Source organism: Gobio gobio (genome assembly GCF_949357685.1).
Source record: "Gobio gobio genome assembly, chromosome: 13".
NCBI lineage: Eukaryota > Metazoa > Chordata > Actinopteri > Cypriniformes > Gobionidae > Gobio > Gobio gobio.
The window spans coordinates 20,372,895-20,385,612 of NC_137106.1; the positions used below are offsets into that span (position 1 = coordinate 20,372,895).

The window sequence follows — 12,718 nt, forward strand, 5'->3', positions numbered from 1 at the left end:
TTTGGTTTGGTTGGGAGGCGAAATCGAAATTCAATTAATTGCACAGCCCTACTCTGCATAGCCTATACAGACTGTGGAAAACATTTTTCAGTCTGACTAAAGCATACCATTATCTCCAAGTATAATTATGAAGCAGAATTACACAGAAAGAAATTGAACCTCTCTGTGGTGTGAAGACAAAGCTTTGAATGGAATAAAACAACAACATCAGCCATGTCAGAATAAAACTACATTAAAATATGAAGAGACATCTTTCTTCTCAGAAGCACCATTTGTGCCTGAAAAGTTAAGAAGATATGACAAGCATGCTGCGGAGTACTTATTTCTATTGACACGAACAGAGACTGAGAGCCCTGAGGTTATCTGTGAATGCCATCTGTTGTCACTCAAGGTTCTTGAGTGATAACAGATGTGAGAAAAAGTCAAACATTTAGCCAACAAAAACATAAGCCATGGATGAAGATATCTGCACTTCAGTCTTTTCAACATTCAGATTCTTTTTTTATCCACCGTAACATAAAAAATTAAAAAAGTTACGAAAGTACAGTAGCACTTTAGTAGGCAATAGTTGTGAATAAGCTCTGAATCACAGATGCTGAGGCCAGGACATGCCCAAAATGGTCTCCCTTGGCCAAACACCCCACTCACTGGAAAAAACTTCATACTAATCCGCATTGTCCTGCCTTTACACATCAGACACATTCTTCTAGATGGTGTTGTAAAAACCAAATGCGTGTCTGGAAAGAACATTTCTTAACATTATTGTACAAAACAATAAGCTGGCACAAAATGTTCTATATCTTAGAAAAGCTTACAAAACTGAAGTCCTGTGTTTAAAAAAAATGCAACTCAAAGGATGAATCAGGATTCACTAGTTTGCTGAGCCTATCAAAGTTCCTCTTGAACTCGTAAAATAGTGGTGGCAAGCCACAGCAGCTTCCCAGAATTTGAAAAATGGTGATTATTTTTTTTTACTGTTTTAGAGTTTGAGTTGTGAGATAAAATTAAAAATAGCAAATAAGTCAGATTCATAATAAAATATAATGACATTGTGAAATAAAAAGTTTACTTTACTAAACAGGGCAAATTAGCGTGAGCGCAATTCCATAAAAGTGCACATGGGAGTGGACAGTTTGGAGCGTGATATACCGACGACGTGCAAATTAAAGAATACAGACGCAGCCGGATCATTTCCATAATGACCAACGCAATCTACCCGTTAGCTTCTGGTTTAAGACGTGCTTTTTTTGGGTGGTAAATAATGGTGCAAACACCAGTAAATTTGATTGTAAATCACCTTCATTTAAATACTCTCCTCTCATATATTTTGCGCCTGCAAGGGGAACTCATACAAATACATATGCAATAAGGTCAGCCGCAAAAATAACTGTCCACGCCATTTCAGCGCTAATTTATCACTGCGCGTCTTTAGTAAATCCTGACAGCAGTTTAACGCCAAAAGAGGTTTTGCGCTGACGCAAGCTGTTAATAAATCTGGCCCCTAGTTTTAATTATGATATTTAAAGTTGAAATTGTGAGCTATAAAGTCGCAATTCTGAGAAATAAAGTCACACAGGGGAATAAAACGTCACAATTATGACAAATTATTCATATTTATATGAAAAATAAAAATTGCATTTGTAATTATCTCATTTTATTTCACTGTTTTATTACTGAGGTTCCATAAACGAAAATGCTGAAATGACTGGTACAATTTGGTGGTTTAAAAATACTACATCATGTATGATAATACCATTTTCTTCACATGGAACTGTTGCACCATTAACCATCATGGTGGTACCGGAATGTGGACGATGTTGTACAGTGCTGTACAAACTACAATGAGACAAAGCTTTCACAGCCTTGACTGCCTGATGAGTTCACATGTTGCTATCAAGCTATTAACATGCAAATGTCTCATTCTATCACCAGCCACATGTGGCAAAGCTTGATGCTATGGGATGGTGTGAGTGCCAATTTCAGTGGGTACCGACTGTGAGAACTGAATAAATAAATAAAAAAGATACCCGTCAACCAGGTAGGCTGCAGTTAAAAATCACATCAGACAGACTTGCTGTCGCCTGAGCTTGTTCACCAAAATATCTCGATGATCTAATTTATGTTTAAATGACAAACTTTCTCACAGGAGTGATTAAAACCCAAGCCAAAAAAACATGACACACGAGTCGGATGTTGATTCAGATTAAGTAACCACACTGACAGATTATCTTTATAGGCTGTATTAAACCAATAACTTTGACTCGTGCAAGTCTTTTGGTGTGACTCATATATTTTATGTCATGAATCCCAATGTGTTCTTGGCACACTCACTTAGGAAAATAATTTTGCACGTGTGCAACTTTTATACACTAGGCTAGGCTACTGGGACTTATCCTGCGAAATATCTGACTCAATCAGATCTGAACCCAGCTGAGGTCACCTTCTGCCGAGAGCCAGCCAGTCTCCTGCCTGCATTACAGAGCTTTGCAATAACTGTTCTCTCATCCACAGCTGTTGGGGAGCAACAATGTACCTATTGATATCACTGATGATAGGTATGATGACTGACTAATAGAGAAAACATGGTATGTTATTAAGCATTTAGGTAATACTCCAAAATTTCAGAAGAATCCTTACCATGTACTTATGGTAAAAACAATGTCTTGAGTGATAAAGGCACCACAGATGTGATTTAGGAGGTATTCAGTGGTAACATATGGAATCTTGAAGTAATACATGATTTGAAAAGTTAATTATTCATTAGTTGGCATGGCAATAGCAAAATCCAATAGCAAAAAGTTAAACGTCTGTTGTCATTCTGCCTCTCATAATTAAATTGCAAAATGGTTGCACAAACGTCCAACTGCTGGCCACAACATAACAGCTTTAAGTGCTCTGTAATGCATTTAGTGCATCAAATGCATGTGTGTGGGTGCCGAGGAGGTCAACGAAGGCCATATTATGGTTAAAATACAGTTTGCTTGTCTGTGAAGCCATTAATATTTATTGAATATTTTGAGGATATATTTTGGTACTAAATAAGCCTACTGTTTGTGCAACAATTAGGCTATGGTCCATTAATGATCACTTAAAATATTTTTTATTATTTATATTACAATTAGTGTAGTAATTAAAGCTACTCTGTGTAACTTTTTTAGTTTATTCTTAGCTAAAAACACTTAGTTCTTTCAAAAATAGATGTGCTCATTAATGTATATTTACTTCTTTCAAGTAATAAAGTATTCTCGTAAGCTTATAATATGCCATTGAAAATACATACAAGTGAGGGGTTCAAATGCGGGTCGCCATGTTGCCCCTCCATCTTGAAAGTACATTAGCCAAAGAGGGACATACCCGTAAATTCAAGCTTCGCCTTTCGCGTTTTAACACTCGATGGCACCGTGTCGAATGTGGACGAGGTCAAACTGGAAGCCATGTTAATCTTGGACTAAATCGGCCACTGTAGGAGTTAAAACGAAATCGGAATTGAGAGGAACAGAAACTAATATTCACTGGATGGTCATATACCTTTTCACCGCTAGATGGGTGAAAATATCACAGTGTAGCTTTAAGGTTAAAATAGAGAATTCCAATGCAAAGTGGCTGGAAAAATAATCATTTTCATTTGTAAAGCCATGGTTTATGGCAGATGGTGGTGTACAGCTCACTAAGGGAAGGGTCTATGCTAATAGGGCAGAATTTGTCATCAGTTGTGTAATAGGTCCCCTTTAAAATGCCCAAGCGGCAACCTCCCCCAGTTTATCTTGAAGCCAATACGGACAAGAGACAGGCTCCAAAAGGGAGCAGAATCTCATTGAGCCCCATGTTAAAATGCCCAACTTTACAGCTAAAAAAAACATGTTTAAAGCCTGGTACAAATTGTGGTTTTGGTCTACTCTATATATCTAATTTTGCCCTTCATGACAACTGTGAGGGGGTTGAATTTTTTTATAATTCATTTGTTTACATTATATAAAGCCTTAAAGTTCTGTATAATTAAGGGCATGGCCACTTTGAGTGACAGGTGGATTGTCGTTTGTCTGCTGTCTGTTAGTCATCACGTCACCTCGGCTCCACCCACGTCCCGCCTCTTTGCCCATTTTCTGTTATCCGGGAGTGACATGCTGGCAACGGCCAGCTCGACCCTACTTTACGCTTCAAAACTGCTTTTCAGAATCCTTTGGGTGATGTCACGGACACTACGTTCATATTCTTTTACAGTCTATGGTATTTACGTAAACACAGTTGGTGATGTCTTATGCCGGGTACACACTGCATGATTTTCACCCCAATTTCACTTGCCGACAGTTTTGTGGAAATTGTGACAAATGTCTGAAATCTGAGGCAAATCTGTGCTCATTCACGTGAGTGACAAACATGGAGTGTGTATTATCAGTGTCGATGCCCATGAAATATTTAGCATGCTAAATATCCGGACCTGTCTGCAACTCAGAGATCCCCTCAAAGTTCAGGGGACAGAGCCACAGACCTGCAACAGAACATCAGCAAGCATGGCCACTGCAAGCAACCAGTCTCTCCTTCAAGTGTGAAAACAGGTTTGCGGTAGTCAATTTATTGGTATTTAAATCATTTAACACATTAAAAAAAACATGTCTTCTTAACCCATTTTGCTGCGATAGTTGCTAATTTGCACTGCTTTTGGTAGATTGCATTTTGTCATTATGGAAAAGATTTGTTTACACCTATGTTCAATTCACGCATTGTCAGTCGACCCGCAGAACTTTCCACTCCCATCCACGCTTTTATGAGATTGCAGCTAATTTGCCCTTTTAAGCAAATCTGGCCCAACGTTTGCATGTTTATTATCATATTTGTGAGATGACTGTTGTACTTGCAACTGTTGCTGCTGGGTCACCACAACCATTGGCTGAACTGAAGCATCTGTGAGCTGCTATGAACAGCAGAAATGAAGTAAAATCGGTCTGTTTTTTGTTTACCATTCAAGCTACCACAGTGACTAAAGGACGAATACTGAAAATGTAACTACAGAATGTCTATTTATGGTGTGGAAAGATAAGTGGCCTCGTTTGGGAGTGTCTTTCTGACTGAACAACACACTTATCTGATCTCTGTTCTTCTTTTTTTCGGGTGAAACTGCATAACCGTATATCAAATACACAGCACAGATCAATAATGTTACTGTTTATAGTGCAAATATAGTGTATAAGTGCATATAATTGTTCTTCAGTCAAGGCTAAAATGCAGAAAGGGGCTTGATTTTAGATGGAGGATAAAGAGTTGGATGTTATTGTTAATGCTTTAAATACACTGTCAAGCAAAGTCAAATCCAACCAGACTAGATAAGACTAATCAGATAAAGACTCTCTCATAATGTAAACAGACCGCCGTTATCCCATAAGCCGTTCTCTAAAGTGAGAGCCTATGAGTGATTCTATAAATGGATACATTTTGAATTTCAAAAAGTTAAGGGTAAAAAATTGTTCACTAACAGAAATTCTTTCCAGTATCTTATTGAAAACATCTTCAATTTCAATAATTCAGTGCTTGCCAAACACAAGTTACTTCCTTTAATACTTTGAACAAAAAGTAATTTATCTATAGTATTTTTTTACGGACAAATTGGGCAATGTGTAGAAATAACACAGGTAACAGAGTTTGATGGTAACAGGATTGACCATTTTAAACTTTTTAGCCAAAAACTACACTTGCTAGCATAAATGCTAAGAGCACATGGCACTAATGAAATCATGACTTTCAAAAGACTTTTAAACAACCCACTGTGTGATCAGTGATAAACTCTGTCTGTTTTATGATATTGTGGTAACATTTTTTGTGGTTAAAAAAAAAAGACGTTACATACATACAAAATAACACTTGGTGTAAGAACGTTTTAGATATTAGCATTAATTAAATATTTCCTCAGAGAGAGCGCACATACCTTTCAGTGCTTCAGATCTTATCAGTGAGGGAAAGTTACATAATTTCCTGTGTGTTGTGGTTGTGGGGAAATATTTAACCAATTTAAAGGCAAAGTCTGGTACGGTTACAAAATTGACGCAAAATTACTTTCATAAATAAAATACATAAAATATTACCAAAAGTACAAGAATCATGATTTTCAGCTATGTAAGACAATATTATACTGTTACTGCCTGTAACACCTTGTGATCCATGACAATGAGTAACAAATTATTAAACATTATTAAACGTTTGTAAAAAGCAGAAACAATAATGACAACAAATGTACCTGCAATAATAGAATCACCCATGTTTAAAAGATGATTATAATATATTATAATACAACACACTTTCTAGGGCAAAACATTCAACCAATGAGTCAAAGGGCCCTATGATTTCTATTATGTGTAAAACATGGACGGAATTACAGAATCCTGTCATAAAATCTGAATGTACTGTCTAACACGAAATGTCACAGAATTTTGGATATGCAATGTTTTGTTGTAATTTAAAGGAATGTTTTCATTATATTTTCATTTGTTTACATTTTAAAAGGCTGATTAATGTTATTACCACCAATTTTGTATTGAATCATAAGTTACATTAAAAAAAATTATACAAATCAAAAACAGACAACACAGGACATTAAGGGAAATTAAGAATTTAATTAATCCATTAATACCGAATCCAGAAAGATGCCATCCCAAATAGCACAGGTAACATCTCAAAACTCTACTTGTCAAAGATAGGCTACATTTCTCGCTCATAGTAACCCAGCCAGTAATGAGCCAGTACAGTAATGAATGCGGGGATGAATACCAGAGGGACTGCACTACCAAATGTAAACAATGGCGGTTAGCAACATGTGGTGTTGTCAAACCTTTGCAGCGCTAGTTACTTGAGAGGGCCAATGGGAGTAAAGAGTTTTTTTCCAGGACACTGACTGAAACTATTTTGATAAACCCTCTTTCCTAACAACGCAATCTACTGTGACCAACAACAAAAGTTTGGTGTATGATGCAACCAACTGAATTCTCTCAGTAAAAGTTGCTTAAAATACTTTGTTCCTTAACTGATACTGATATGACATTTATTTATTTGGATTTTAATTTAGTTATGGCATCTAATATTGTAAGCCAACACAGAAGGTTTTGGATTTGGAATGCATATGTTTCCATTCAAAGTAGCGAATTGAACTTACAGTATGCACAAAATAGGAATACAGCACAAAACAATTGTGAATAAAGCAGCGTTTCCATCTTGTGTTCAAGAGAACAACATCGTCACTTCCTGGGAAATTGGCACAAAATATCTTTAATACAAATAGAAGGTGCTGCAATCAGGGAAGCCATTGTGGATGTTTTTTTACTACATCATAAATGACTTGAGCCTCAGAGCATTCAGACGAAAACCAATAAACGCTGTCATGTTATCTTTTGCATTCATATGCCTGACATTTCTGGTGGATCATTAAACCAAATGTTTTTGATGACAGACCTTGGCTCAGGCATTTCAGAATGATCAAACCAATATTTGAGATGTGCAATATAATAATAATTGGTCTGCTGGTTAGTCGTTATCCAATCACATCCTCTGTTGAGGCATAGAGGGTTTTTTTGTTGCGCATCAAGGGATTTATTCTTATCGAATTAAAAAAAAGATCCGCCTCAATTGAGCATTTTTTGAATTTATGCGCATCTTGGTGCATAAAAAAGTAGTTTAAACAAACAAAAAAAGATACAATACAAAAAAATATTTAGTTTTCTGAAACATTACACATGTTGTCAATAAGCTCTGAATATCGCACCTTTAAAATAAATTAAATACAGCTTGTATTGTAATATTACAATAATGTCCAACATCATTCATTTTTACAGACTTGCTTTTTGCTCACTGATCTCTATAGATGATAAATATATTCACAGTGATACACCCTTATGATGTCACAACTCAGCAACTCACATAGAATTCCAAGTTTCCCACTATTAAGTATGACTTCACTCAGTCATTTATGAGCTCGGAACTTGTAATTAAGATATTTCCAACTCCACTCGAAAGGCACATAGCAGCTTCAAAATGAATGATTATGGTATGACTTTAATGTCATTTAAGTTGTAGGACAAAACATACATTTTAACCACAGGCAGTATTTGACTAAAACTTAAATCAAAAACTTGTTATTCTCAAAATCCAAAAGGAAGAGGGAAACCATGGCTTTAAACTAAATTCTCTTCCAGGTTGTAGAAATGCGAACCGAACATTTCTATGAGGCTGAAACCACAGCCAAAAATAAAGTTAGAATGACACTACGAACTTTCAGAAAAAAATTAAATGTCTAGACCAACATTTGAGCAATTTTGAAAAATTTCCAAACACACAATCAGTCAATCAACATTAAATTTATATTTCTAATAATGGCAGATTTTTTATTATTATTATTTTGATATCACTGGAACTATTAAAATAACACAATGTTCTTAATATTAAACTAAACTTTTAACAAATGAAATTAGGAGGATTCAATTCAGATCAGGAACATAATAGATCAGTAGTCACATTTAATATGGTGGGGCAGAGAAAATGATACTTGTGATATTGGGAAAATAGCCTTAATTCTTCATATTACCATATATCCTCAACGCAATCCCATTTTTGATAAACATTTTGAATATGATTAATCACTGGTTTGTTTAAAAAAATTATAACCTCATGGTTGTCTCCTGCCTTCTTGTAATATTACAAACAACTTTCAAACCAAATCCTTACACAAAACATTTACCTTGAGATATCAACAAATGCACTGAGAAAATCCTGGCACTTTGGATCACATGTAGTTTTGACAACTTAGGGAGGACCACAATATTCCTTTATACTACACAATCCCCCCAAAAAGCATGGAAAATCCCTATAACTCAAATCTACTTACTGTTTTTCCATGGAGTGTTCATCCAGGGTTTATGTCAAAAATTTGACAATCTACTGTCAAACTATACAACACAAAAAAAATGGGCCCCATTGACTTCCATAGAACAGGGGGAAAAAATACTTGCAATATTACAAACAACTTTCAAGCCAAATCCTTACACAAAACATTTCCCTTGAGATATCAACAGATGCACTGAGAAGTTCCTGGTACTTTGGATCACACGTGTCGTTTTGATAATTTAAGGAGGACCACATTCCTTTATACTACACAATCCCAAACAAGCATGGAAAATCCCTATAACTCAAATCTACTTACTGTTTTTCCATGGAGTTTTCATCCAGGGTTTATGTCAAAATTTAACAATCTACTGTCAAACTATGCAACACAATCCTGATCCTCTAGACCCCTGCAGCACCAGCACCTGAACTGGAACACATCAACTCCTCAAACACCAGAACGGGTCGTGTCGTAATATAAATTTGCATCATCTGACTGGAAGGGAAAAGGGTCCCTTGATCCCAAAACAAGAGAGTGCAGCCCTGCCTACCTAGTTCTAGGCAGCTTTTTTAGGCATTACAGCAGCATTTTTGGACATCACGATGCCCACAAATAGGTAGGCAACACACTAGATTTTGAGAGCCAGCCCATCTTAATGTTACTGTAACCTATGTACATACAATAATAGTAAACAGCCATCTTAGACATCACTCGGGTAAACAAATCTATAGCTGCACGTCCAGAAAGAAAGTGGAGTTTCCCCGTTATAGGCAAATGTAGACCATAAGCATTTCCAAAAAAGGAGGAAAAAAATGAAACCGAAATGTTATAATGTATTGACTGCTGACATAGACATTTAGCTTGAAGAATGAACGCTGCACACATCCTATTGCATTAATGAAAGTCAATATAGTGTCGTACACAGCGAATCGTGTGGATAAGCAAACATTTTAGTTTAAGGCAGGCACATTCATCATAGCTATCTGTACTTGCATGGGCGTTTTACCTTATGTCTTCATGTAGTTTTGCAGGCAGATATAAGAATCAGCTGATCCGTCGGACGCGTTGTGAAGACGCCATTAGTCTGACTCTGGGTATATCCTACTGTTCTGTACAGACAGCGCGTCCGTACGTCTCTATATATGTATGTTACTCTGAAGCGAAGGCGCAGCACTAGCGCCCTCTGTTGGGTGCAATACACAAACTATTATGGTGCTTTTGAAAAAGACTTTATGGCCCAGTTTCACAGTAAGGGTTTAGATTAAACCAGGATTAGGCCTTAGTTTAATTAGGACATTTAAGTAGGTTTTAAACGTGCCTTAAAAAACATCACTGGTGTGCATTTTAAGACAAAACAATGGCACTGTTATGTTTTGAGTTGCTTTCAGTTAAAACGGTTTAGACTTAAAGTGATAGTTCACCCAAAAATGAAAATTCTGTCATAATTTACTCACCCCAAGTTGTTCCAAACCTGTGTGTATTTCTTTCTTCTGCTTAACACAAAAGAAGATTTTGAAGAATGTTGGTAACCTGGGCCTCATTGACTTCCATAGTACAGGAATTTTTTTTTTTACTATGGAAGTCAATGGGGTCCATCAACTGTTTGGTTACCCGTATTCTTCAAAATATATTCTCTTGTGTTCAGGAGAAGAAATAAATTCATACAGGTTTGGAACACTTTGAGGGTGAGTAAACGAATGCAGAATTTTCATTTTTGGGTGAAATATCCCTTTAAATGAGTAGTTAACTTCAGAATTAAAATGTCCTGATAATTTACTCACCCCCACGTCATCCAAGATGTTCATGTCTTTCCTTCTTCGGTCGAAAAGAAATTGAGGTTGAGGAAAACATTCCAGGATTTTTCTCCATATGGACTTCAATAGTGTACAACGGTTTGAAGGTCCAAATTGTAGTTTCAATGCAGCTTCAAAAGACTCGACACAATCCCAGACAAGGAATGCGAAACGATCAGTCATTTTCTAAAAAATATTAAAATGTATATACTTTTTAAACAAAAATGCTCTTCTTGCTCTGATCTGCGATGCGCCACACATTACGTAATCACGCTGGAAAGGTCACGCATGTCTAACGTAGGCGGAAGTACCAAAGTACCGTGGTATAGGGCGAAAAACTCCATCTCATTTTCTCTTCCAACTTCAAAATCGTCCGACATCGTTTAACCTTGACTTAGGCCCAATCCCAATTCTATTTTATACCCCTTCGCCTTCCCCTACCCCTACCTGTTCCCCTTGCCCCTTGAAACAAAGTGCCAAGGCGTAGGGGTGAAAATATTCCCCTAAGAAATGGGACACCACTACTATACCCAGTGGTGGAAATGGCCGAAATTCACTAGGCGGACTCTAGTTTGGAAAGGTGTTTTTTTTTTTTGAGTTGCACAGTTTAAGAGGTCACAAAAACCCTCTAAATAAATTGTCCTCAGGTTAAATAAATCTGTTGAATGTTTTGGATGGTTACTGTATATTTCAGTTTAGTGCTGTGAAAATTAACCATTAAACATTTAAAGGTGAATCTAGTTGTAAGGCAGTATCTCGCAATTAAAAAAAGGAACTAATTAATCGCACATTCAACGTCTGCGTTTTTAATATTTCTATAGGCTATTATAATAATTTCACAGTTACTCTCCAAATTAACAACTTAAAGACAGTATATTTGAAATATTTGTTGTAATGGCATATTTTTATGAAGGCTAGTATCACTGATACTAAAACTGCTACTGATGTCTCTGAATTTCTTTTTAAACATTAATGATAGACATTCAACATTACAGTATAAATAAAAGCTATATCAATTCCAAGTGATCTTAAAACAATCATCACACAAACCCATTATAATAAATGTCTGGGGGTCATTTGGAACATTTCAAACTTGTGTGTGGGAAAAGGTTACACAAACAAGGCTTTGTTACAGTTTTTTTTTTTTTTGCTACGTTTTTATTATTTTATAGCCTATTTTGTTACGTTTTACTCCGTCCCCCCAAGAGAATTGAGACACCCCTACCCCTTCACGTGACCGCGCAAAACGAAGGGATAGGGGAAAGGGAAGGGCTAAGGGGTAGAAATGGGTTTGGGCCGAAGTCTTTGCACATTTTCTTTGTAAACACTTGATCGGTACTTTCTCATCAACCCAGTATCACGCCAAGCGTATAAGACCCTTATTCCTCATCTGGGATCGTGTCGAGCCCTTTGAAGCTGCATTGAAACTGCAATTTGGACATTCAAACCTTTGTACCCCATTGAAGTTGTCTGGCTATCACCAGACCAAGCTCAATTTAAGATTGAACATTGGTCTGGGGAGTCTGCTATGTATTTTCTACTGCACAAGAGGCGTGCTAAACGAGCATAAATTAAATGACTGTACGCAATTGGATAGTCTTTCAACCAATCAGACTACAAGAGGCGTGATAAACGAGCATAATTCAAATGACTCTGTATGCAATTGGATAGTCCTTCAACCAATTAGACCACAAGAGGCGTGATCAACGGGCAACGACCCATCGCTCTCTATCCGTCGTCGTGTTAAACCCGCCAATAGCGCGACAGGTGGATAAGCCAGTCTGTGATTGGTTCCTGCAAAAGTGTAACAGAAGCAGTAGAAATGAATGTACAGGTTTCCAGACTGAGTTGCAGGGCAAAATCAAATCGCCGGAAGATCAGGCTGGGTTTACCCAGTCTACCATTGAAGTCCACTATAGAGAAAAATCCTGGAATGTTGTCCTCAAAAACTTTAATTTCTTTTCGACTGAAGAAAGAAAGACAAGAACATCTTGAATGACGTGGGGCAGTAAATTATCACGAAGCGTTATGAATCAGTGAGTCGATTCAGCGGTTTGGATCG

The 12,718-nt window shown here is 36.8% G+C and overlaps 1 protein-coding gene across 4 annotated transcripts in view; it reads right to left on the reverse strand.

Moving 5' to 3' along the window:
* The window catches only part of rnf144aa (ring finger protein 144aa), a 46,542-nt gene extending 36,518 nt beyond the window's left edge, over positions 1–10,024 (reverse strand). For 3 of the 4 annotated variants that reach the window (XR_013817761.1, XR_013817762.1, XM_079833177.1), the window contains exon 1: positions 9,870–10,024. The gene's annotated coding sequence lies outside the window, so the exon portion shown is untranslated. Of the gene's footprint in view, positions 1–5,920; positions 5,947–9,869 lie in introns of those variants that run through there. The other variant, XM_079833178.1, reaches the window with a different exon arrangement.
* Between the last annotated feature and the right edge of the window lie 2,694 nt (positions 10,025–12,718).